Here is a 24,757-nt window from a genome sequence, read left to right as displayed (position 1 = left end):
GACGGCACTGCACAATAATCCCATATGTAATGTGCTGATAATTAAATCCCTCTGACAATTACATCATGCATTAGCAGGCTCACCCCGATCCATTACTCATGATCACTGTCTTGGACAAAACAAAATGGGCACACGAGGGACCATTCGTACAGCAGATGCTCCTATGGAAGAAGGTAGCCAAATTCTGTTTATGTAATGTGATCCAGGCAAGGCTAAAGCAAGGGCTCCCTTCACCCTCCCCAGTGAGCACCAAGTTCATGGAGATAATGACACCCAATCTCTGCCACCTGCCTGGCCTGGTCTCATTGCCAGTCTAAAAAAGTACATGGTAAAGGTCAACCAGCATGGATGGCACCAGCATATTCCAGAGGGACTTCTGGTGACTTTGAGAGAAGCAGCAATGCTCTCATATTAAGCCTCACAGAACAAGGTTCTCCATTTAGAAAGAGCCAAACTATTTTTTAATTGCTAGGTTGAAATGTTACTCTTTATTTGATCACATAAAGATCATTCTGAAGTGACAAAAGATAAACTGTTACATAATTACAATATTAAATTATAAGTACTTCCAAAATAGACTGTTTGTATGTGTACACACACACACACTCACACACACACACACACACAGTGTTGAAGTTTCACATGTCCATGTATTTAACACAAGAAGTTAAGATATTCCTCAAAATTTTTGCAGACAACATGCATAACAATTTAATATTTACCAGATATATCCAAAGCTGCTAATATTGTAATTAATAAGAATTCAAATAACCAACATTGTCAATTATACAAAATGTTTTCTTCTTGCAATAGACTTTTAACATAAAAAAGAAAATAACAAGAGATGATCAGATATTCATATTAAAAATTAACAAAAAGCAAGCTAATTTTTAAAAGTCAAGTTTATCCTGGAGTCATTAACCTTCTGTTTGGATCTACATATTCAGTATAACCACTGCTATTTTTGGATAAACATCAGAGTAATGACTTTGAAATTTTTCTAAGGAGTGCTGACACTCTACCAGTATGTACTTACAGGATCAAACAAGGTATTCTGTACTTAAAATATCAAACCATGGTCTATTCTGATTGGTTGTATATCTACTTCACTGATACTCCAATATTTTGACTATTATTTCTGCTTCCAAGCTACAATAAACATGCAAGAATTTACTCCTGTTTATTATAATCTATTAGCTCAGCAAGTGATGTAAACTCATATTTTATAAATTATTTCTAAGACGAACATAAAATACGAAGAGCTTAAACCAATGAGAGAAGTCATCAAACTGTGGGAGAGGAGGTGGGGAATTGCTGGAACAGCTTCTTCCCATGGGCCTTGTACATATGTGCATGGGCAGCCATCTGTTTGTGTCTGCAGACCTGCTCCCTGGGAAGCTTTTGCTCTGGTTTGACTCCTGGAGACTGAGCAGGTCCCCTATCTGAGTGAAGCCAGGAGAATATATTAATTATGCACTTGGCTATGTGGGGGTCATACTAGCCTGATTTCAAAACCTGGCCCTACGATTTTCCAATCTCTGATCTAGGCTCATTCTTTACCCTCCCTGCACCATGCCTGCTTCTTTTTCCATTACTCGAGACTGTAAGGCTCTGCTGCTGTAATAAACAAACCTCATAATCCTGGTGACTTAACACAATAAATGTTCATTTCTTACTCTCCTAACCTCCAAAGTGGGTCAGAATACCCCAAGAGCACCTGCCTTCTGCATGGTAACATTGAGATCCAGGCTGCCTCCATCAAAAGATGCCACTGCACGGCTGGTCACGGTGGCTCATGTCTGTAATCCCAGAACTCTGGGATGCTGAGGCGGGCGGATCACCTGAGGTCAGGAGTTCGAGACCAGCCTGGCCAACATGGTAAAACCTCATCTCTATTAAAAATACAAAAAAATTAGCCAGGCGTGGTGGCAGGCGCCTATAATCCCAGCTACTTGGGAGGCTGAGGCAGGAGAATTGCTTGAACTCGGGAGGCAGAGGTTGCAGTGAGCTGAGATCGCGCCACTGTACTCCAGTGTGGGCAACAACAGCAAGACTCCATCTAAAAAAAAAAAAAAGATACCACTGCACATCATGTGAGAATTTTGCACTTGTTCTTAATTGCCTGTGCTTGGAAATGACACACAGCTTCTCTCCTCAATTGGCTATAACTATTCCAATGGCTACAAAGAAACTCTGAGAGAAGCTGGTTGGTCAGTTCACACGTGCAGGAAATACAGAAGAACCAAACATCAAGAGTATGAGTAATCTCCACACAATAATTCATAGAGGAAAAGTTAAAAAAAAGTAATATTTTCCAAAGCTGTTGGTATACTACTTGACAGTAAGTATGCAAGAAATGATCATTTTTATTATGCTGTGTTTTATTTCCATTATTAATTTATGATTCAGTTACATAGGAGACTCCTTTATCGATCCCATCCCTCCATTGCCTATGATGATTTTATTGCCTTTCCAGGATCCTCTTCGGCCGGCTAGGGCCACGAGAAGATCAGGCTGTCTTCCCCAGATGCCTTCTCGGGAGATGGCTGTACATTTAACAGGCTACCTTTCCTGCTGGCCAACCAGACCAAGCCAAATAGTAAAATACGCAATGTTTTCTACCTCCCTTTTAGTTCAAACTTCTGACATTCATAGGTATTCTGGTGATCTGCTTTTATTCCACATGTCCCAGGATTTGCCACTTGTGATAGCCTCCTGGCTTGCCTGCTTCATCCCATCTCCTCCACAGAAATCCAACCCGAACTCCAAATATGGCTTCCCACAGGGCTGAGAAGCAGAGCGCTAATAAAAATTTGGAGAAGCCTGAGGCAAAACAGATGAAATTTAATTTTAAACTAGGGAAAGAGAATCACTGTCAAATGCTATAGGAGGAAGGTTGTATTGAGTTTCAGAAGGCGGTCTAGGTGACACGTGATCCAACGCATTACGAGAGAAGAGTGGGAAGAAGGGAAGTAGAGAGGACCCGAAACTCGAAGTCTCTATACTGTGTGATTTTAACCTATGTCCTAGCCCCTGCTGGCCTTAAGACTGACTTAACCTCTACTCTAATAATTTCTAATCAGACATTTGATCAATTTTATGTCTGGTCCAATTTTATGTCTGGTCCTACAAGCATGCCCAATTGCTTAGAGCAAATAATTCTTCCTTCTTCACCTTGGAGGCCAAAAGAAAGCCCCGAGAAGCATGAGTCAATCATGTGCTCTCTTAATGCCTTCTTTTAAAAGCTATATATATTTAGGATTCATTTGCTTGTTTGCCAATTGTGTTAGTAGTTTTTCACAGTGATATAAAGAAATACCCGAGACTGGGTAATTTATAAAAGAGAGATGTTTAATTGACTCACAGTTCTACATGGCTGGGGAGACCTCAGGAAACTTACAATCATGGCGGAAGGGAAAGTAGGCATCCTCTTCACATGGTGGCAGGAGATAGTGAGAGCAAAGGGGGAAGAATCCCCCTTTAAATTATCCCTTGAAAAGGTTTCACTCTGTCACCCCGGCTGGAGTGCAGTGATCCTTTGAGGCTCTCTACAGCCTCAAACTCTAGGGTTCAAGTGATCCTCAGCCTCCCAGTAGTCTTTGCAGACAGCCTGATGGAGTCTCATGGCACAAGAAGATTAATTAAACAATGTCTTCTAATTTTAATAAATTTCTACAATCCAAAACAAAAAAGAATCCTTTATAAAACCATCAGATATTGTGAGAACTCACTCACTTAATCATGAGAAAAGTATGGGAAAAACTGCCCAGATGATCGAATCACCTGTCTCCCTCCACACATGGGGATTACAATTCAAGGTGAGATTTGGGTGGGGACACAGAGCCAAACCATATCGCCAGTTCTTACTATTTTCTCATTCAGTAAGACTCAGTATTCGGTATCAGTCTCTGGAATCTAAGGGTTAGAACCATCTGCTCATGAAAGCCATCAGGGAACAATGCAAAAGATGTGGTGCATTCCAAAGGTGAAGTGAGAACCATGTTGTTTTAATGTGCTTTGCATCTGTGTGTATCAGAGCAACACTAGTGTTCACTAAGCAGTCTGCCTGTGCTGGCCACCATGCTAAGCACTTTAATTGCATCATCTCATTCACTGTACAACACAAATCTATGACACAAGTGTTATTTTATCCTCATTATACAGCTAAAGACATAGAAGATGAGAATATTTTGTGAGCTTATCAAAGTCACACAGATGCAGAACTAAAAGTTTCTACTGTATGTGCTCTCGGATTGCTGCAGTTCAGACAGCAAATCCTTGGCTTGTGAATAATTCTCAGTTCATTGCAGAATACAAGCAAGGTACAGCCTGCTCTTTCTTTCATTAAATAAAAAGTGTGTGTGTCATAATAGGAAGCTGCTCACGGAAGGGATGAAGGCACATTTGTATGTCTCATCAATCTCTCCCCTATTAATTCACTCAGAGCTTTGAATGAAGCAATGAATGGATTCTCTCAGGCCCTCAGTGACTAATTCAGAGTCAGTGCCTGGCAACCAAGGTGTCTTTAAATACTTTTAGAAGGAGGAAAACAAACAAACAAGAAAACCTGACTGAATAACTGATAGATTTATCACCACAGTAACTAGTCTTAGTAATTCTTCTCAGGTAAACTGGTTTATTCAAGCATTCCCCTTGATTTTGATTGACCTCTGAAAAAATAATTGAGATGCTTTTCTGGGTTGGGAGATGGAAAGGTGACAAAGTACTGTAGTACTCAACCCCTTTCAGCTCAAGGAGTATCCTAAGTGAAGCGGATAAAGGTCCTTCCAAGCAGCCTGTCATCATCTTGGACGAAGGCAGCATCTTGCGCATAGGACACTTCCCATCAGCTCTCCCCATTATGGAACTTTTTCTTTTTTCAGAAATTTAGTCCATAAGTTTTGAGGTGATACTAATCAACCTCCTGTGAGAACTTTGCAGCTCTATCTCCTCTATTTGGGTTCCCGAATGGAGAGGACTAGGAGAGCCTGACCCCATTCCCTCTTCCCTTATTTAGTTCCAAAGTCTGCTCCATAAGTACTAAGACGATGCATTCCAATCTTATATGAAGGTTGAGTGTGAATGCAACCTGAGGATGCCTGAATACTGGTTGAAGTGCCCTTTCACTACAGAAGGTAAGACACAAAACAACACTTACACTGATTAGAGAAAGAAATAGAAGCCCAAAGACACCATGAACCAGCAGGGTCCAAGAGAAGACACTCATTGCTTCATAAACCTGTGAACAGACATTCAAAACCTCCCGTCTTCCAAGCAGGCCGCAATCTACTAGCCCTACCGGGTAATTAACAATCCTGGGCTTGGGATGCTAACGGCCCCCGTCTTCAGGGAGGGGCTGACTGGTTGGAGCACATTTTTGCCCATCTGCTGTCTAGCACTAGCTCTGAGTGAATTAATGGGGGAGATTGATGAGACATACAAATGACTGCCAGTATTTTTAATATGACAAGAAGGCATATGGGTAAGGACACAGAGGATATTCCTGTACTCATTTAGATAGGAAATAAAGCCAATATACAATCCACTCAAAAACTCTGAGTCTGCATACTATTAAGTAAGATCTCAAGTCACAGAAAAACTACTATAGTCATAAGTTTCAGTCATTTGGCATGTTTGGGAAAATGAGAATTCCACAGAAGTGATTTTTAGAAACTGCTGCATGCCCTTTTCTTAGAAGTGGCTCCGCACCCACCCAGCTGCAGGGACACCAGGCTCTCCTAAGACTCAAGCACGCTTCCTCTGCACTCCACCGCATATTTTATTGGGCCAATTCCTCAAGTCTCTGATCTTAAGATCCCAGATTACATGTCAATTCCTCAGATTAAACATTACTAAGACTGAAATCTATACTGCTTTTGTCTATGTATTCGCCATTTAAAAATGTCCCCCGTATCAACTGAATTGCTTATCTAGTGGTCTAATACTTGATTTTTCCGGCCAAGTGTAAACCCGGAGAGCAGAGTCTAAGACTCATTTACTCTTGCTATGATTTGAATGTTGGTATCCCTCCCAAATTCCAATGCTGGAACCTTATCCCCAGTGTAATGGTCTTAACAAGTGGAGCCTTTACGAGGTGATTAGGTCATAAGGGCTCTGTCCCCAGGAATGGATGAGTGTCTTTTTGCAAGAGACTTGGGGAGCCTATTTATCCCTTCCCTGCCTGAGGACACAGCAGGCATCACTCATGAGGAACAGACCATCTCAAGACACCGATTCTGCTCGTGCCTTGTCTTGGACTTGCAGGTTTAATAACTGTGAGCAATACCTTCCTCCCCTCCCCTCCCCTCCCCTCCTCTCCCCTTCCCTTGCCTCATTCCATTGAGACAGGGTCTGGCTACGTCATTGGGGCTACAATGCAGGGGAGCGATCTTGGCCCACTGCAACCTCCACTGCCTGGGCTCAAGCGATTCTCCCACATCAGCCTCCCAAAAGCTGAAACTGCATGCACACACCACCACAGGGGCTAATTTTTTTGTAGAGATAGGGTTTCACCAATTGCCCAGGCTGGTCTTGAACTCCTGGATTCAAGCGATTTGCCTGTCTCAGACTCCCAAAGTCCTGGGATTATAGATGTGAGCCACCACGCCGAGCCAATTTCTATTGTTTATAAGTTACCTAAAGGTATTATGTGATGGTAGTCTCAAAGGACTAAGACAATCCCACATTTCCAATGGGTGGCAAATTGCTCTGATGAATATTTGCTGACTGTTGCCTAAGTATGCCCTTGACCATTTTTCTTCGAGACTTAACTGATTCCCATGTGCCCCATCTTGCCCTCTGCTTCCAATACATCTTCCAGATTAAAGCCAATGTGGTCCTGCTAAAACAAATCTTATAATAACATTACTGATTCTACTAATGTCTCTGGTAATTGATGGAAATGTAACAAAACACCCTAAACTGAGTAGTCTACACCAAGAGCAGTTTGGGCAGGGCGTAATCGAATACACTCAGGATTCCCTTCCCTGGGTAGCTCCCAATTCTGTCAATGTAAATTGGCCAAGTCTCGCAACTCCTTTGTATATACTTCATTTTCTCCTGGGTCACACTTTTTTCCTGTTTCTCTGGGAAATGCCTGGACTTGAATCTGGTTATAGGTTTAAAACTACAGTTCCCAGCCTGTGCATCAACCTGCCCCAGGGTACCACAATAGCTTTACAAGGGTTCTACAGGATATTTTAAGGAAAATACAGAGATAGTCAATGTTTGTCAGACTCCATGGGAACGACTCGCTTGGTGTACGTCCAGTTTCAGCATGAGATCATGCTGCAGCCTCCCATGGTGTCCCGTGTTTCTAGATTGAGATTTTAGGTGTGCACGTGCCATTAGCAAATATTTGTGGTTGCTTAAGAATGAAATACAATTATTTTTTCTTTTGGTTTATGTGTAGTATTCTTTCAAGTAATAACAAAATAAAAAGAAATAAATGAATAAATCAATAAATATTGAGGGGTAAACTTCATGAACAGAATTATTGGGTATTTCATTTGGCCCAGGGCACTGCAGAACATTAGAGATGCTAAGGTAGCCATCAGTTGAGGAAATCTGGAAATTTCTGGACTAGAAGCAATGAGATTTGGTGAGAGAAGGCCCAAAGAATGATCCTAAGACTCTCCTTAGGTGATTACTTCAGAGAATGCTATTCCAGCTTTCTCAGGCAAGGGCTGGCTAATGTCCTCAGACAGGAGAAAAGGCTGTTTCTGTGGGCAGAAGAGGCTCAGCAGAATGTTTGAGGTCCTCAGTTCATAGGGACCTTCCCACCTGCTCCCATCCTTAGCTGTACTGATCCAATTTTCATGGCAATCTGGCCACCCACTAGATTAGACTTCAGGTTCAGCTTATAGAAATCTCAGTCCTGTAGCTAGAGATCAGATTGCTTTTAGGGCAATCTCATAGCTTTCCGGTACATTTTGGGCCTAGAATTGAGATTTTTAAATCCATGCAAATTTACCTGTTTTTTTTTTTTTCCTCCAAGATCTCTAGGATGTTTGCAAGCAGCCAATTAATTCCATTCTACTTATTTTTGGTGAAATTCACTATGATGGAGTTGGTTTCCAAAGGCACATGTTGACTGGTGCTCACAGGTGAAAATTTAATCAAGAGCTTTGTCACTGCTTGGGAAGGGCCCTCAGTGCCTCCTGTGCCCCTGCAACATGGTCACTGATGCCCTTTAACCTCATCAGAGTATCCAAAGAATTCATTTCACTTTCTTATCCTTAAAGTTATGTTGCCCTAGAGCTACTCTTAGTATCACCAACTATATTAATGGAAGCAGAATAGAATTATAAAATATTCTGCATTAATAAATTAGATCATAAAAATTGTGGTAAAAACTGAAAAGTAAAGTTCTAATAAGGAAAATGTGAAAAACAAAACAAGTCACTCACCAGCTCAGGAGAATGTGAATGAGTTGGAGCTTGGGGGAAGCTCAGAGCTGGACCTGCCTAGATGCTGGAGTAGAACCTGAAGGGTCAGACATGGTCGTCTGTGGGAATTTGTTGGGTGTCAGCAACTATCGCCTGCCTCTGGGTTTACGGCAAAGCTTCTGGTGATCAGCCGGGATTGCTACAGAGTCAATAGTCGAAAAGAACAGGGCACGCAGAGCAGAAAAGAAAAATGAAAAGCCTTCTGTCTCATTGTCTGTCACTGCCTGCCACGAATGATGACCTTCAGAGTGTGATGCAGATACTTCACTTCCATCTCCCAACCTAGCACAACTTAGTGGCCCAAAAGGACAAGCACAACCCAGAAATACAGAAAGAAGAGGATTCCAGGGACTTCAGTTTCCAGTTAGTCAAATTTGCCAATGGAGCCATCAGTTTGCACACGTACCCATTTGTCGCCGTTATCTGCTAACTCCTCTGTGGGCGTCTTTCACCACTGTTCTCTCTGGTCCTATTTAACTACTCACAACTTTGAAAAAGAAACCGATTTCTCAGTTTCCTCTGGGCTTCTTTATCTACCACCCCCCAGTTGCCATATATTGCTTTTGGAACTCATTGACCTCAATATCAGTAACTCTTCTCCATAAAAACCTTCCCAAGCTCTCGAATAAAGGTTAAACACTGCTCCTCCTCCATCTGTAGCACCGTGTTATTTCTGTCACGGTGTTTTCCTCACTCTCTTAAAGGTGTCTAATTCTTTGTTTACCCAGTTATATATAAACTCCTTTCGACTAAGGATTCTAGTTAATATAGTGTAAATACCTAGTGTAAATCTTGGCCTATAATAAATCCTAAACTAATTTTTCTTGTTGGAATAGAAAGAAAAAGGGGAAGAAAGAACAAAGGACTGGAGGAAAAGAAGAGAGGAAGGAAAGAGGAAAAGGAGAAAATCAATTAGAAAGGGCTGACTTTGAGAATCTACTATTTTCCATAGCTCTCTCCCGGTGCTTATCCTTTATAGGTCAATGAACCCTCAGGGCCCATCCAAGGTAATGCTTTGTCTTCTACCCTCTGGCATTCACTATTTACGTCACTGTAGGTAATTACTTTTTCCAGCTGGAACCAATCTTTGACCCTATGATTATAAGGAAAAAATCTTAAGTTTAGTTTCTTTTAATAATTGCTATTTTTATAGTTTTAGATGGTACAAGTGCAGATGTGTGACACGTATATATTGTGTAGAGGTGAGGTCTGGGCTGTTAGTGTACCCACTACACAAATAGTAAACATTGTACCCATTAGGTAATTTTTCAAACTTCACCCCCTCCCCACCCTCCCACCTTTCGTAGTCAGCAAGGTCTGCTCTCCCCCTCCCTACGTCCATGTGTACCTGTTGTTCAGCTCCCACTTATGAGTGGGAATATGCAGTGTTTGACTTTCTGAGTTATTTCACTTAGCATAATAGCCTCCAGATCCATCCAGGGTGCTGCAAAATACATGATTTCATTGTTTTTAATGGCTGAGTAGCATTCCATATATTCTATGTATATATGTGTATATAAACATATATACATCTATATAGTACATGCATACACTATATATACTATACTTGACATATATGATATAGACATATATACTACATATAGTATGTATGTAGTATATACATATACTGTATATACTAACTCCTCAATGGGCCTCATATATATGTATGTATAGGTAGATATACTGTATAGATATGTATATGTATATACATGTACTATACATCCACAGTATATGTATATACTACATACATGTATATATAATATGTATATACACAGTATATGTATATATGTATATAGTCTATATACACAGTATATGTATATACTACATACATACATAGTATAATGTATATGTGTAATTTATATATGTATAATACAGTATATATGTACTGTGTATATACATACATGTAGTATATCATAAATGCTATATATATGGTAGTACTTATATAGGTAATGTGTATGTATGTGTTTGTGTGTGTGTGTAGTATACCATAATACTTTTATAGTATATATATATATGTGGTGTATATATATACACACACTATATATAGTATTATGGTGTATATGCAACACTACACACATGAATGAAATACACACACACACACACATTTTCTTTATCTAATTCTCCATTGATGGACACTTAGGTTAATTCCATATCTTACTATTGCAAATAGTGCTGTGATAAACATATGAGTGGAGGTATCTTTTTGATATAATGACTTATTTCCCACTGGGTATATGCCTAGTAGTGGGATTGCTGAATAGAATGGTAGTTCTCTTTTCAGCTCTTTGAGAAATTTTCATAGGGTTTTTCATAAAAATTATACTAATTTACATTTCCACCAACAGTGTATAAGCATTCCATTTTCTCTGCATCTTCACCAACGACTGCTGTTTTTTGACATTTTAATAATAGCAATTCTGACTGATGTAAGATGGTATCTCATTGTGGCTTTAATTTGCATTTCTTTGATGATTAGTGATGTTGAACACTTTTTCGTGTTTGTTGACCACTTGTTTGTCTTCTTTTAAAAATATCTGTTGGCCGGGCGCGGTGGCTCAAGCCTGTAATCCCAGCACTTTGGGAGGCCGAGATGGGCGGATCATGAGGTCAGGAGATCGAGACCATCCTGGCTAACACAGTGAAACCCCGTCTCTACTAAGAAATACAAAAAATAGCCGGGCGAGGTGGCAGCGCCTGTAGTCCCAGCTACTCGGGAGGCTGAGGCCGGAGAATGGCGTGAACCTGGGAGGCGAAGCTTGCAGTGAGCTGAGATCTGGCCACTGCACTCCAGCCTGGGCTACAGAGTGAGACTCCGTCTCAAAAAAAAAAAAATTAAATTAAAAAAAATAAAAAAAATTAAAAAAATAAAAAATAAAAATATCTGTTTATGACTTTTGCCATTTTTTAATGGGATTTTTGTTTGTTGTTGTTGTTGAGTTGTTTGAGTTCCCTGTAGACTCTACATATTATCCCTTTTTCAGATGCATAGTTTTCAAATACTTTTTTCCCATCTATAGGCTATCTGTTTACTAGGTTGTTTATTTTGCTCTGCAGAAGTTTTTAGTTTAATTATGTCTTATTTGTCTGCTTTTGTTGTATTTGTTTTCGAGGACTTGTTCATAAATTACTTGCCCAGGCCAAAGTCCAGAAGAGTTTTTCCTAGTTTTTTTTCTAGGATTGTTATAGTTTCAGGTCTTACACTTAAATCTTTTAATTCATCTTGAATTAATTTTTATATTTGGTGAGAAATAAAGAGTCCAGTTTCATTCTTCTGCATATGACTCTCTCATTTTTCCAGTACCATTTATTGAGTAGGGTGTCCTTTCTCCAGTGTATATTTTTGTTGACTTTGTCTAAGATCAGTTGGTCGTGGGCCTGTGTCTTTTTTTCTGGGCTCTGTATTCTATATAATTGATCTATGTGTCTATTTTTATACCAATATCATGATATTTCCTTTGCTATAGCCTTGTAATATAACTTCAAATCAGGTAATGTGATGACTCCAACTTTTTTTCTTTTGATTAGAATTTCTTTTGTCTATTCAGGTTTGACTTGTTTGATGTCACAAAATTAAGAAGAGATAAAGTCACTTTGTTTTGTTTTTTCAGTTCTGCCATTTGTCTGCAAGCTGACTTGCAGTCTTTAGGATTTAAAAGGAAATTGCATCCAGGTAATGTCTTAAACAAGTGATTCACCACATAACAGAATTACTAACAAAAACCATATGATAATTTCAATAGATGCAGAAAACTCATTTGATAAAGTTCAGCATCTTTTCATGGTAAATCCCCCATCAAACTTGGTATCAAAGAAACATACCTAAAATATTAAAAGCATATAAGAAGCTATATAATTGATCTATGTGTCTATTTTTATACCAATATCATGATATTTTCATTTGCTATAGCCTTGTAATATAACTTGAAATCAGGTAATGTGATGACTCCAACTGAGCTTCCATTTATGACATTCAATGATGGCAATGGCTCCCATTTACTGAGTGTTGCTGAATGCTTCATGTGCATTATTTGACTTAGTCTTTTCAACAGCCGTGTTAGGTAACTATTATTATCACCATTTGCATAGTGTCAAGAATGTTACATTACTGTCTAAGGTCACACATCAACCTAGAGGAAAATCCAAAATTCTATTCTAAAGATCATCTATTAGGCCCTATGCTACATAATTTATTATTGAAGGGAATGCTCCATATCTACCCTGCTTATGACACAGGACCAACCCAGCTAATACAAGTGAGTGCTGTTTGTAAACCACTAACTATAAACTATAAAATGTGAAGATTTTATTGGAATAGTACTTTGCCTTCTGAGACAGTTGCTATACAAAATAAATTTCTGACAGTTTTCCAAGCTTGTACAATTTTTGATGTTGGTTTTGATTTTATTATTTTTGTCTTTTCCTTTTGTAAGGTAGTCAGCTATATTTGCTTTTTGTTCTCAGTATTTCTATTTCTAGGTGCCCTTGTCACAACCTGCAGAACTTAATCTTTTGTGGGTGGAAAACTAGATAGTCAAAAGAAGTGCCGAGTAGATTTAAATGTGGAAAATATGAATTATGAAATACGGGTTACATGGGATTTGGAATATGAATTTTGAGTATAAAATATACTTTTACCCCATTTTAACAAAATCTATGTCCAGTTTCTCAAGAGTTGAGGTCAAAAGGACCACTTGCTTTTGAACAAATACGATTTAATTATATGGTAAAGCCAATGACCTATTAGTGACAAAATATCCCATGCAAATGTTTAGCATTAAAAATACTTTTACCAACAGACAACATAAAAACGACTGTGACTAATGTAAACTAGCATCAATATCTTGATTTTATCCTAAAAAAACAAAACAATATGAAAATCGCAGAAGGGGTACATTTTTTTCCCGTTAGCAATTTATGAGAAAACTGGAAATATAGATTATGAAGATTTTTGGAAAAAAGATAACTTCATTAAAATACTGCATAAACCAAAATGAAAATGAGAAGCCACAATTTCATTTCTGCAACTCCAGTTTTATGTCCGCCTTTAATTTGGGGAATCCAATTGCACGTAGGGAGAATTATACTATAATTTACTAAATGTGGCCATAATTTTCTTTCATTTTTGAGAGTACAATTGGCTTGCTTAGCCCACAATTACTTTAGTGTCCAATTGCCTACACAATTAATTGCAAATGTAAAATGTTACTGGGTAGAGGCTCTGGGAAATGTGTTCCTGATGCCTGCCAATGCCAATAGTTGCCCGATGAGGACCAAAAAATTCACTTTGAAGGACAGAGCTGGCTCTGCATACTGACAGAGACTAATATTATTAAAATTGCCTTTGAACATAGATTGCAAGCAAGACATTGGCAAAAATCAAAGTGTAATTAAGAGATTTAAATGTAGATTTCAAAGGAGACTTGTTGTTAGGGCTTTTTAGCCAGTGGAGGAAGGATTAGCAGAGACAGCAAGCAAAACAGATGTAAAAGATTCTTCTTTAATGAAGTGTTTCTGTGAGTTCGTCTCCAGAGTGTTGGGAAGCAACCAATAGGAACATTTTGACATTTTGACATTTCAACCAGCAGCTGGAAGAGAAGCCTCTGCTAGTTTTCAGCACCTTCCATCGCACACCACAGGGTGTCAGAGAGGCTTTCACAGCAAAGGTGAGAGGTATTACATGCAATGGACCAGGCTAGACTTCACCATTTGAAAAAGTCCTGAGAATTGATAGCCTCTCACCCAGGTATGGTTGTTCATTTGCAATACCTCCAGAGTTTCTACTGTGTATATAAAGGAAAGAAAGAAAAAGCAGATTGCAAATACCTTTTATGTTCCTAGAGAGAGGACTGCATTTTGAACTGCATTTTGGGACCAGTTTAAATAATACATTTCTATTCGTGGATGTGAAAATAGGTTCAGAATTCAAAGAGGTTGCTGACCTATGATTTGGTGATATCATGATAAAATACAAATTACATTTTATTAGATAAAAGCAGCTTTAGCCTTTCTTCTACTTCAAGGCTATGGAAGAAAAAAAAAAAGTAAAACCGTACAATCTGCCATCTCATTCTCTCTGTGAACATTTTTCTCTTCCCAGTGCAATCGAAACACACATATGGTGCCCAGAATTAACATCATAAAAGGGATCCCATTGCTCTGCAGAGAAGACAGTAGTGAGTCATATTCTGAATCCATTTGCACAATTTAGGAATTCAATAGTTAAGGTCAACATACATATGTGAATTTTCATCTCTCACTCCCTCTCTCTCTAACCATGATTTCACACTCCAGTCGCAATCCAACACTACACATTCATTCTTGTTTTTCTTCCTTTCATATTTGCAATTCTTTTCTCCAGTGGTGAGAAAACCAACTTCTATTTTTTTATCTGATCAATTTCCCCTTATGCAAACAATGTCTTCTCACCTACAGGCACACCCCTATGTAGGAGCCCTCCTTACCCATCTACCCTAGCACATGAGTGTCGTGCTCACTCTCCTTGGGCTTCTATCCTCTGCACCAGCTGTTTGTTTGGCTCTACATCCTCCTCACTCCCTTCTGATTCTGAGACGCCCCCTGCAGGAAATCTTAGCATGGATGCCCTTGCATGGGTACCTGAATACCCAGCTACATCCCCACACCTCACACTAGGCCACCCCCCTAGAGTGGACCTTCTTCTCACTCTGGTTGGGAGTTAACGCCTTGCCCTGAGCCACTGCTCCCTCCACTGCCGGGCTAGTGTAGAAGCCTACTTTGCCCCATCTGATGGATTTTTGCACAAAATTCATCAGAAATAGAAGGGAAAGAAAGGAAAAGGAGAGAAGCTGGGAAAGAAGGAGATGGAGAGGTGAAGAAGAAGAAGAGGTAAGCTCACGGTAGACTTTTTGTGGATGAACTTCATCAGGTGAAGAAGTTCTTTTCTATGCTTTCATTACCAAAATGTGTTTGTGTGTGTGTGTGTATTTAACACAATTCACATACAAGTTTTATTAAAGCTTTTTTACTGTATAGAAATATTCTCATATGGCATTTCTCCTTTTCATACATTTAATGGGATGCAGAAGTCTGACTTTGTTAAGTATATTAAATAAGTTAAACTCTTGTCTACATTTGTATTTGTCTTCTTTATTATTATTGATATGCTATAGTTCTTTATATAGTCCGGGACTAGTTCTTGGTTGACTATACGTGTTGCAATATTTTTCTCCCATTCTGTGACTTCTAATCTGTTAATGTATTTTCTGACATTTATTGACTTTCAAAAGTTAAATCAGGTATGGATTACAGGGGACTGGAAGCAGGGAGATGTAACTGCGTTGGGTTTGGATCGTAATCTGGAAAGACACTATCTTGAATGCCATAATCCCAAATGTTGAAATCTCTAAAGATGAGAATCCCTAACGTGTAAGTCCCTAAAGTTGAAAATTCCTAATGTCTAAAATCCTGAAAATCACTATCACAGGATAATTGCCTAATGTTAGGCAGAACTATCACCTTGTTATTTTCTTTATGCAGCAGAAAATGGGTTTCAGCTGAATCCTCAAACCATGTCAGATTTGGAATTAGGTGCAATCAGACTTTGAAAAGTGAATTTCAAGATGTTACCAGTAAAGGGTTTTGTTACTGTTGTTGTTGTTGTTGTTTTTTAACCTTCAGCCCAATGCATTTGGCCGAAAAATCAGGTGAGTGGATTGGCCATAAGATACGAAAACAATGGAAACTTCAGTTTAAAAATATGCTATTCGCCTGCATTGGCATTCATTCCAACTGATGACATGTCACGACCTTTTAATGAATTAAAGCCATATTTGCTGTAAAAAGCCAGCGAAGTTACTGACTGGTTCAAAACTAATTACATGCATGGTGGGATGACAAGACGTACAAAAGTGTTGTTGGTTGATCACCAGTAATTGTTCCTGCCAAATGTGTGGACTGTATATGAGCACACGTGGAATAAATTTCTATGGACCAAAACAGCAAAGAAGTGTGGCAAAGAAGATAGGAAAAATTATTGCAGAATGCTCTTGTTGGTGTATATCAGATCATGAAAGAATTTCAAACTGAGTAGCGCCACACAGAAAATGAATGTGAATGTATTCTCTAAAAAGAGGACGTCCTAACATCTATCCCTGTAATACACTTATTTGTTTGAGTTCCTTGTAGATTCTGAATATTAGCCCTTGGTCAGATGAGTAGATTGCAAAATTTTTTTCCCCATTCTGTAGGTTGCCTGTTCACTCTGATGGTAGTTTCTTTTGCTGTGCAGAAGCTCTTTAGTTTAATTAGATTCCATTTGTCAATTTTGGCTTTTGTTGCCATTGCTTTTGGTGTTTTAGACATGAAGTCATTGCCCATGCCTACGTCCTGAATGATATTGCCTAGGTTTTCTTCTAGGGTTTTTATGGTTTTAGGTCTAACATTTAAGTCTTTAATCCATCTTGAATTGATTTTTTATAAGGTATAAGGAAGGGATCCAGTTTCAGCTTTCTACATATGGCTAGAAAAATAATAAAAATGAAAAATATTTACGCATATTCTTTTGTATCTTTAGAAAGAGAGAATAACTCTCTTTCTAAAGATACGATCATATAAATATACATAATTATATTTTCAGGATTTTAGTCTTCCCGGATTTCAGCACTCAAGATTTTAGCACCTGAGATTGTGCCTTTTGGGATTATGATTATCTTCTAACTGAGCCCTATTAAATATTGTTGAATTTGATTGTCTGTATTTTGTTTAGATTTTTTACCCATGTTGACATAGGTGAGATTAGCCTGTGGTGTTTCTTTCTCACAGTATCTTCTCTTGTTACTTTTCTTTGATTAACGTGGTTATGATAACCTTATAAAATGAGTTGAGGAGTATTTGCTCATCTCCTATCTTCTGGAAATGTTTAAAAATTTTTAAAGTCGTTATTGAATAATTGGCAAAAGTTGTTGGTAAAGTCTTTCAGCTTTGCATTTTGATTGTGACATGAATTTACTGCAGATGTGGTTTTACTGAATTTAAGATTACTTAGATTTCACTGTGGGCTAGTTTTGTTAAGTTGTAGTTTTCTAAGAATTTATCCATTTTATGTAAATATGCAAATTGACTTAAATAAAGCTATAACTAATCTATTTAATTGGGTGTCTAGGTTATTAAAAATAGTAAAATTAAACACTTATTTTAGGCTATGGGTATATTAATTCCCCTTAAGTTAAAAATGAGGATATAAATAGCAGAAAGCCTTTAAAATAAAATATAAAATATGACCATAACCTCAGTGCAGGGAAAGAGGTTTTCAAAACGATACAAAATTATTAAGTATAAAGTAAAATATTGTAAAATTTGCTTTACTAAAATTAAGATTAAAAAAATTAAAGATACCGTAAGAAAAATGAAAAGTCAAGCCACAGAATGGGAAGAAAAACTTGCAAAACATATAGCTAACAAAGAATGAATACCCAATCTATGGTAAAAAACAAAAGAGACTATAATATACCAATGAAAAAAGATACATACAGCTATGGATTAAAAATAACAAATAAAATTGACAAAACAAGGTATCTACATCAAGACACCATAACTAGGAATGCATTTAAGTCTGACCAAACATTTACGGCGGTGTGGAGCAATGGGAACTCTTGTATGCTGTTGGCCAAAATAAAAACCAGTGCAAACACATGGGACAGTCTTCTGGCAATATCCAGTAAAACTTGAGTATGTGTGAATGTATGATCAGCAATTCTGCTCCTAGGTATCTGCCCCTGAGAAGTTATTGCTCATGAGTACGAAGATATATCCTAGAATATTCATAGGTGCATTTTCTGAAATAGTCTGAACCTAGAAACTACTCAAATTACTATGCCTTATAGAATAGATACATATATTGTGGTATGTTTATACAAATGATATTACATAAAATAAAATAACTACAGTTATCTTCAACAACATGAATATTCAACAAAGCATATTATTGAGGAGAAAGGCAAGGCCCAAGAGAGAAGGTGAAATTTCCAGTGTGATTGTGTCACTCTGAACCATCAGATCAGGGGACACTTCTGTCCTAATCCCTTCATCTCATTGAAGTGTAGCAGTGTCTCAGGCCAAACCATCAGACTCCCAGTTCTGCTTTTGGCTTCACCTTCTACTGGCCACCACCCCCTGACTGTCTCCACTCTAGTCTCACTGGCTGCCATGCTGGTTTTGAACACACCAGGCAAGGTCACTCTTTGAGTCTTTGCATGGCTCTCCTTCTGTGGAGAACCCTCTTCCCCGGATGGCTAGAGGGCCACTGCAGCACTTCCTTCAGATCCTGATGAGAATGTTCCACTTTCAATGAAGCTTTCTCAGGCCACTGTCTGTCTTTTGCTTTATTATTCTTCAAAGCATCATCACTACATAATCTAATATTCATGTCTTCATTCATTTATTTATCTCATTAATCATCTGTTTGCTCCTAGTAAACTGTTACCTATGTGATAATACTGGTGCAAAAGTAATTGCAGTTTTTGCCATTAAAAGTGAGGGCCAAAAACCTCAATTGCTTCTAATGGCAAAACCCACAATTACTTTTGCAACCACCTAATATCTTTTTTTAAAATTGCTTCATCCTTAGTTCTTATACAGTGTCTAACTCGTGGTTGTTACTAAATAAATACTAGTTTATTGAATGGTAAAACAAATGGGAAATCCACACTCCAATTCCAGGAAAGCAATTACCACTGAGGGTGGTGAATGCAGACAGCATTAGAAGCTGGTGGCTTATATATACCTATTAAATGTGTCTCATTAAAAAGTGAATAATCAAAAAGCATATAATGCAAAAATGTTAACAGCACTTTAACCTCAGCTGTGCATATATTGGTTCCTATTTGCTTTCCTGTGTGTTTGAAATTTAAAATGTTTTATGATTTTTTAACATAAAGAGGAGAAACAACTTTGGAAGTTTGGCATATTGCATTGTTCTTTTGGGATATAACATATTATTTCCTTTAAACTCAGTATTTCTCAGAGATCTTTTAACATGAGACACATTTTTTTCAAGTGAACAGCTATAAATGATTTCTGCAAATAAATGTGGTTCCCTGTTTGTTTTACTACTCAACCAATCAATATTTATAAAATACCGATTACGAGTTAGACACTTGTCTAAAAAATGAGGATAGAGCAGTTTAAAAAATGATACCATGTTACCAGGTGGGTTATAGTCCAGTGAGAACAGACAGATGATAAACAAGTGGAGTAAATGAATGATTCAAAGCAGGGATGATAGATTAAGTAGCGGGGATGTTACAGAGAAAAACAAAGCAAGCAAGAAAGACAGTGGCCTGAGAAATGAGATAAAACTTTGACTTCATTTTCCTTTCAACTTGGGTCTTGTTTATCTCTAAGGTTTGCCAATATGTACTAGGACCAGAGCTCTCCTGTAAAATACTTTAACACTGAGACATTTACAAAAGTAGATCTCATATCACATTGTATTACTTATGTATATATGTATATATGAATGTATGTATGTATGTATATATGTATCAGTTTTCTAACCATGCTGCTTGATTTCCCAAAGCAAGTGCATCATATTAAAAAACATCATAAAGAGTACCTCATATTAATTTCCCAAATCAAGCTGCATGATTTGGTAAATTCAAGCTACATGATTTGGGAATGAATATGATGTACTGTTTATGTAGATCATATTAATTTATATTCACTTCTGCACTTGTCTAACTGAATTCATTTTTTAAGTTATATGTGGAGCTCTGCCTTAGATTTTGAGGGCATGGGGGCTACATACATACATATGTCCTCAAGGAAAATGACAAATATGTAACTGTTTTTCATTTTATTTTGGCTTCCTGGGAGCTTATAGCCCATTTTGTTTTTCAAATAAATTACATAAAATCTTGGACAAACTAAGCTAAACCAAGGTGAACCTGGTCAGAATGGTAAAAGAATAAGAAAACAAATCCTTTGAAGGAGAAAAATGGCAGAAAAATTTGCTAAGAGAATAAGCGAACTTATTTTTATGTTTTCAAATATTTGAGAAGTGTATACAATTTATCTGTTGACCCTAGAAGGCACAACTAACACCGATGAGTAAAAATGCAATACAGGAAAGAACTTTCTAGTTATCATAACCATCAAGATGGACTGAAACATATCATTAATGTCTAATGAGCATGTCTAGTACACATGGAAAAATCTTGAAGTTTCTTTCCAACTCTCCAGTTCCATAAATCTATAAATATTGGTCCTTTGATATTTATGCCAATCTTCTCTGTAATCTGGAATGAGGGAGCTCACTTCCCACAAAAGACCAACGCTCCTTCCTCATTTAGCTTCTTTCTAAAGGCTCTGACATCTATTTACAAAAATTCTTAGTGTCACAGAGTTCAATGAAGGGTGTTTGCACATATGTAAATAAGTGTGCATGCCTTGTCCAGGGTTGTTAAAGGTTACTGATGCGTGCCATAAATTTTTAAGAGTCATCTGCTGCTCTGGGCAGAGGCCACGGCTGGTAAGGCTGTTTTGCTGCCATCCACTCATCATAAATCCTTCAGAAGGCTTCGCACTGTCATGGGCAATTTTGTTTTTATTGTTACTCTTTCATTTAACAAAACATGATAAATTGGTTCTGTCTATTGTGCGTTTCTCAAATAGCCACTTCCTGGTTCATTATCATGATTATATGACACGTGAAAAGAATAGGGAAGGCTGAGTTAATGGGGCTGTCTATGAGCCACAGACTGCTAGGAAACTAAAAAGATCTGCATGTTGACAGCATCACAGCTGAGTATCGGGACCCACCAGATGTCCCTGAGCTGTGACCAAAATCAAGGAGCCTTTGTTGACACCCCACCCACACACACCAACACCCGCAAAGGTTATGCATTAAAGAAGGATGATAGATCAGTATTGTGCAAAAAGGAATAAAAATAAAAAAATAAAATATTGAATGTTTTCCTTATGAGTCTTCCAATTGCTTTCTTTGTATCCCCTATAACTCTCTCTATTGTGTAAAAATTCAATTAACAATTTCATAAATCAATTACAAGAGTTTTTTTTTTAATGAAGTTATCAAATATTTAATGGATGTTTTTCAGAGCACAATGGTGAAATTCAATTTCTAGTAAATTAGTTTTTTTAACCTAATCCCAGAATATGCTTAATTATGTAACATAATTTTGCGTTAGGTATTTAGTGACAGAAACAAGTACTATTTGGTCATTACAATCTCATGATTATAATTCATCAAAGTACATTCAGAAATGATTTTACCATGATTCAGCAACAATATCAACAAAACAGCAAATACTAAATTGAAGTGGAGTTAGATATTTTCTAGCTTCAGAAACCATTTTTCTAGGCCCAGAGTTTTCTGTGTGCGCACTGCACATAACCAACAATAGTAGTGATGAGAGCGAACACATGCACAGGGCTTTGGAGTCTGAAATGAATTTGCTCACCTGGTCCCTTCTTTGATCATCCTGATTATGCTGAGAGGTAGACAAGCTCTACTTCATTTTCCACATGAAGAACTGAAGATTCAGGAAGGTTAAGTGACTCTTCTTGAAGATGAATCTAAAATGTGCTAGGCTGGAATTCTGGCTTCAAAATCTGTTTTCTTTTCCATTTTATTTTCTTTTCCAACTCTGTCTCTCTGTCCCTTAAAAAATCTGTTCCTTCCCCTGCCACACCATGCCTTGTGGTTGATGCCTCAGTAACACTGAAATGCTGTCGGTGAACAGACCTGCCATGTGATTCCAGAAGCCCATGGCTTGCACAGCCTGTTCTGATTGCTTGGAATTCTTCTCCAGGTGAACAATGAAGCTCCTGTTGATCTTCTAAAATTCTTCATTGTCATCATCTCCTTAGTATCACATTTCCAGACACCTTTCCATATTTTTTTAAAGCTTTGTATTTAATGCCCAAACACACCCCAAAATAGAATTTCTTTCAGCCTCAACATTTGTCAATCTTCAGTCCTTTGTGATTCTTCCATCATTTCCTTGATGTATTTGTTGGTTTTGTGTTGCTGTTTGCCAGAAAATTTCAAAACAAATTTTAGACATCTGTGAATATGTTCATATACATTCTAAAACATTTTGTTTCCCATTTGTAACCTATTTATGATTATGTCATTTCTTTCCCAGTATGTCATCAATTGTCCTCAGTTTTTTCAACATGTATCTTCTGTTGGCTTATTCAAATAAGAATTAGAGGAGATTCTCATACTGTACCTTCTTGATGTGGAACTTGTATCCCCCTCAGTCTATAGCAGGCTCCCCACCTACCTCCGACATTTCCCCCATGCTTTTCCTTTCTTGAAGAAATGGTAGAATTTCTCAAAGTCTGGATTTGATTCATTGCATCTCCTGCTATTTAATATGTTCCTTTATCTTATTTCTTATTAACTAGGCAATTAAGTCTAGATGCTTGATTACATTCGGTCTTTATATATAGATAGATGAAACTTGATTAAATGCTTGATTAAATACATTTTGTATGTATGTATATGTGAATAATTGAAATGGGGTATCAAGCATTTCCTATTGCACCATCTCAAAGAAATACATACAATCTTATTGTTCCACTTTTAAAACAGTAAAGTTAATGTCTGGGTTCAGACATTATCAATCTGATCCATTCATTAATGACATCCCTGTCTATCTTTCCCAGTGGATTTCACCCGTGGTAAAGTAGTAAACAAAAGAAAACAAATATTTGTTGCCTAGCACCATTATTTCATTGGAAGTAGCAAAATGGTAATTTCTAAATTCAAACATTTGTCCTTTTTTGTAATTTTTTTCTGTAACAAACTTAGCCTCACCAAGTATTTTTTTTTCTAAAATGCAGTCTGTATTAGAAAGGCAGGATAAATGTTGTTATCTTCTTTTACTTAGCAATATTTAGAATAATCAGTGAGTGCCCTAGCAAACTCCAAAGTTGATCAATAAGGTTATTACTTTTAAAAATGTATTATTATAAATGAATGGACGTGTGCACATTTGTGTGTATGTATATGTGTGTGTACATTTTCAAAATATTTTTATGGTGTAATTCACTCCACTGCAGTTGACATTCTCTTGGTTGCTCAAATTTTCTCATCAAGGGCAGTAGAACTCCGTTTTGCAAGTTGCTTCTTATACAGATGGCCTCTTGTTCATCTGTGATAATTTATTTGCTTTCGACATGACCAAATGTCCCAGGCTCACATTTTATTAGATGAGACCTTTTAAATTGCCGAAATTCAATCATTTTGGACCTACAAAGGGACAATGTAATACAGTTCAAACTAATACATATTTTGCTCCTATAGTAGAGTGAGCTAGTTCAGGGAGTCCTGGTTCCTTATAGTGAAATAGTGTTTAGATATCATAGGGGATGAAATGTTAATTGGTCCTGGCTTTTGATTACTTCAATATATATTTCTTAAAAGAGAAAAAAAAACACAAGTGTGTAATAATTTTTCAATTTATGTAAAGATTATATGATTTTACTTTTATTGAAATTCTTTTTATTTTTGTATTTCATTTCTCTTATGAAAATCTTCCTTTCTAATTATACTAATAAAAACATATTTTCTTTATCCTATTTAAACTATGCTAGGCATATGCAATAGTCTCAAAAAACAAAGTAGTAATGTCAATATTGCTGACAGAACAAATATATTATAACAAAATTGTTATAGATTACCAGATGCAATATAAGATACTGTGTTAGGTTTTTCTTTCATTGCTGTAAAGAAATACATGAGACTGGATAATTTATAAAGAAAACGGGTTTAATTGGCTCATGGTTCTGCAGGCTGTTCAGGAAGTATAGCACTGGCATTCACTTCTGGAGAGGCCTCAGGAAGCTTCCAACCATGACAGGAGGTGAAGGAGGAACAAACACATCAATGGCAAAAGGAGGACCATCCGGGCGAGGTGGCTCATGCCTATAATCCCAGCACTTTGGGAGGCTGAGGCGGGTGGATCACGAGGTCAGGAGATGGAGACCATCCTGGCTAACACAGTGAAACCCCGTCTCTACTAAAAATAAAAAAAAATAATAATAATAATAAAAAAAAAATAGCCGGGTGTGGTGGCGGGCACCTATAGTCCTAGCTACTTGAGAGGCTGAGGCAGGAGAACGGCGTGAACCCAGGAGGTGGAGGTTGCAGTGAACTGATACCGCGCCACTGCACTCCAGCCTGGGCAACAGAGCAAGACTGCGTCTCAAAAAAAAAAAAAAAAAAAAAAAAAAAAAGGACCAAGGAAGGTAAGGAAAAGAGCCACATGCTTTTAAATGACTAGATCCCCTGTGAAATCAGAGCAAGA

The 24,757-nt window shown here is 37.6% G+C and overlaps 2 long non-coding RNA genes across 4 annotated transcripts in view; both read right to left on the bottom strand.

The window, feature by feature from the left end:
• The window catches only part of LOC126933483 (uncharacterized), a 28,053-nt gene extending 18,371 nt beyond the window's left edge, over positions 1–9,682 (bottom strand). Inside the window, exon 1 of the long non-coding RNA XR_007718634.1 lies at positions 8,409–9,682. This is a non-coding gene — a long non-coding RNA (uncharacterized LOC126933483). The remainder of the gene's footprint in view (positions 1–8,408) is intronic.
• Positions 9,683–9,794: 112 nt separating this feature from the next.
• Positions 9,795–24,757, bottom strand: part of LOC126933481 (uncharacterized) — a 46,689-nt gene continuing 31,726 nt past the window's right edge. Inside the window, exon 6 of one of the 3 annotated variants that reach the window (XR_007718630.1) lies at positions 9,795–9,891. This is a non-coding gene — a long non-coding RNA (uncharacterized LOC126933481). Of the gene's footprint in view, positions 9,892–21,536; positions 22,471–24,757 lie in introns of those variants that run through there. The other 2 variants (XR_007718631.1, XR_007718633.1) reach the window with 2 other exon arrangements.

This window comes from Macaca thibetana, chromosome 13 (assembly GCF_024542745.1).
Source record: "Macaca thibetana thibetana isolate TM-01 chromosome 13, ASM2454274v1, whole genome shotgun sequence".
NCBI lineage: Eukaryota > Metazoa > Chordata > Mammalia > Primates > Cercopithecidae > Macaca > Macaca thibetana.
This window is presented reverse-complemented; position numbering and strand designations above follow the sequence as displayed.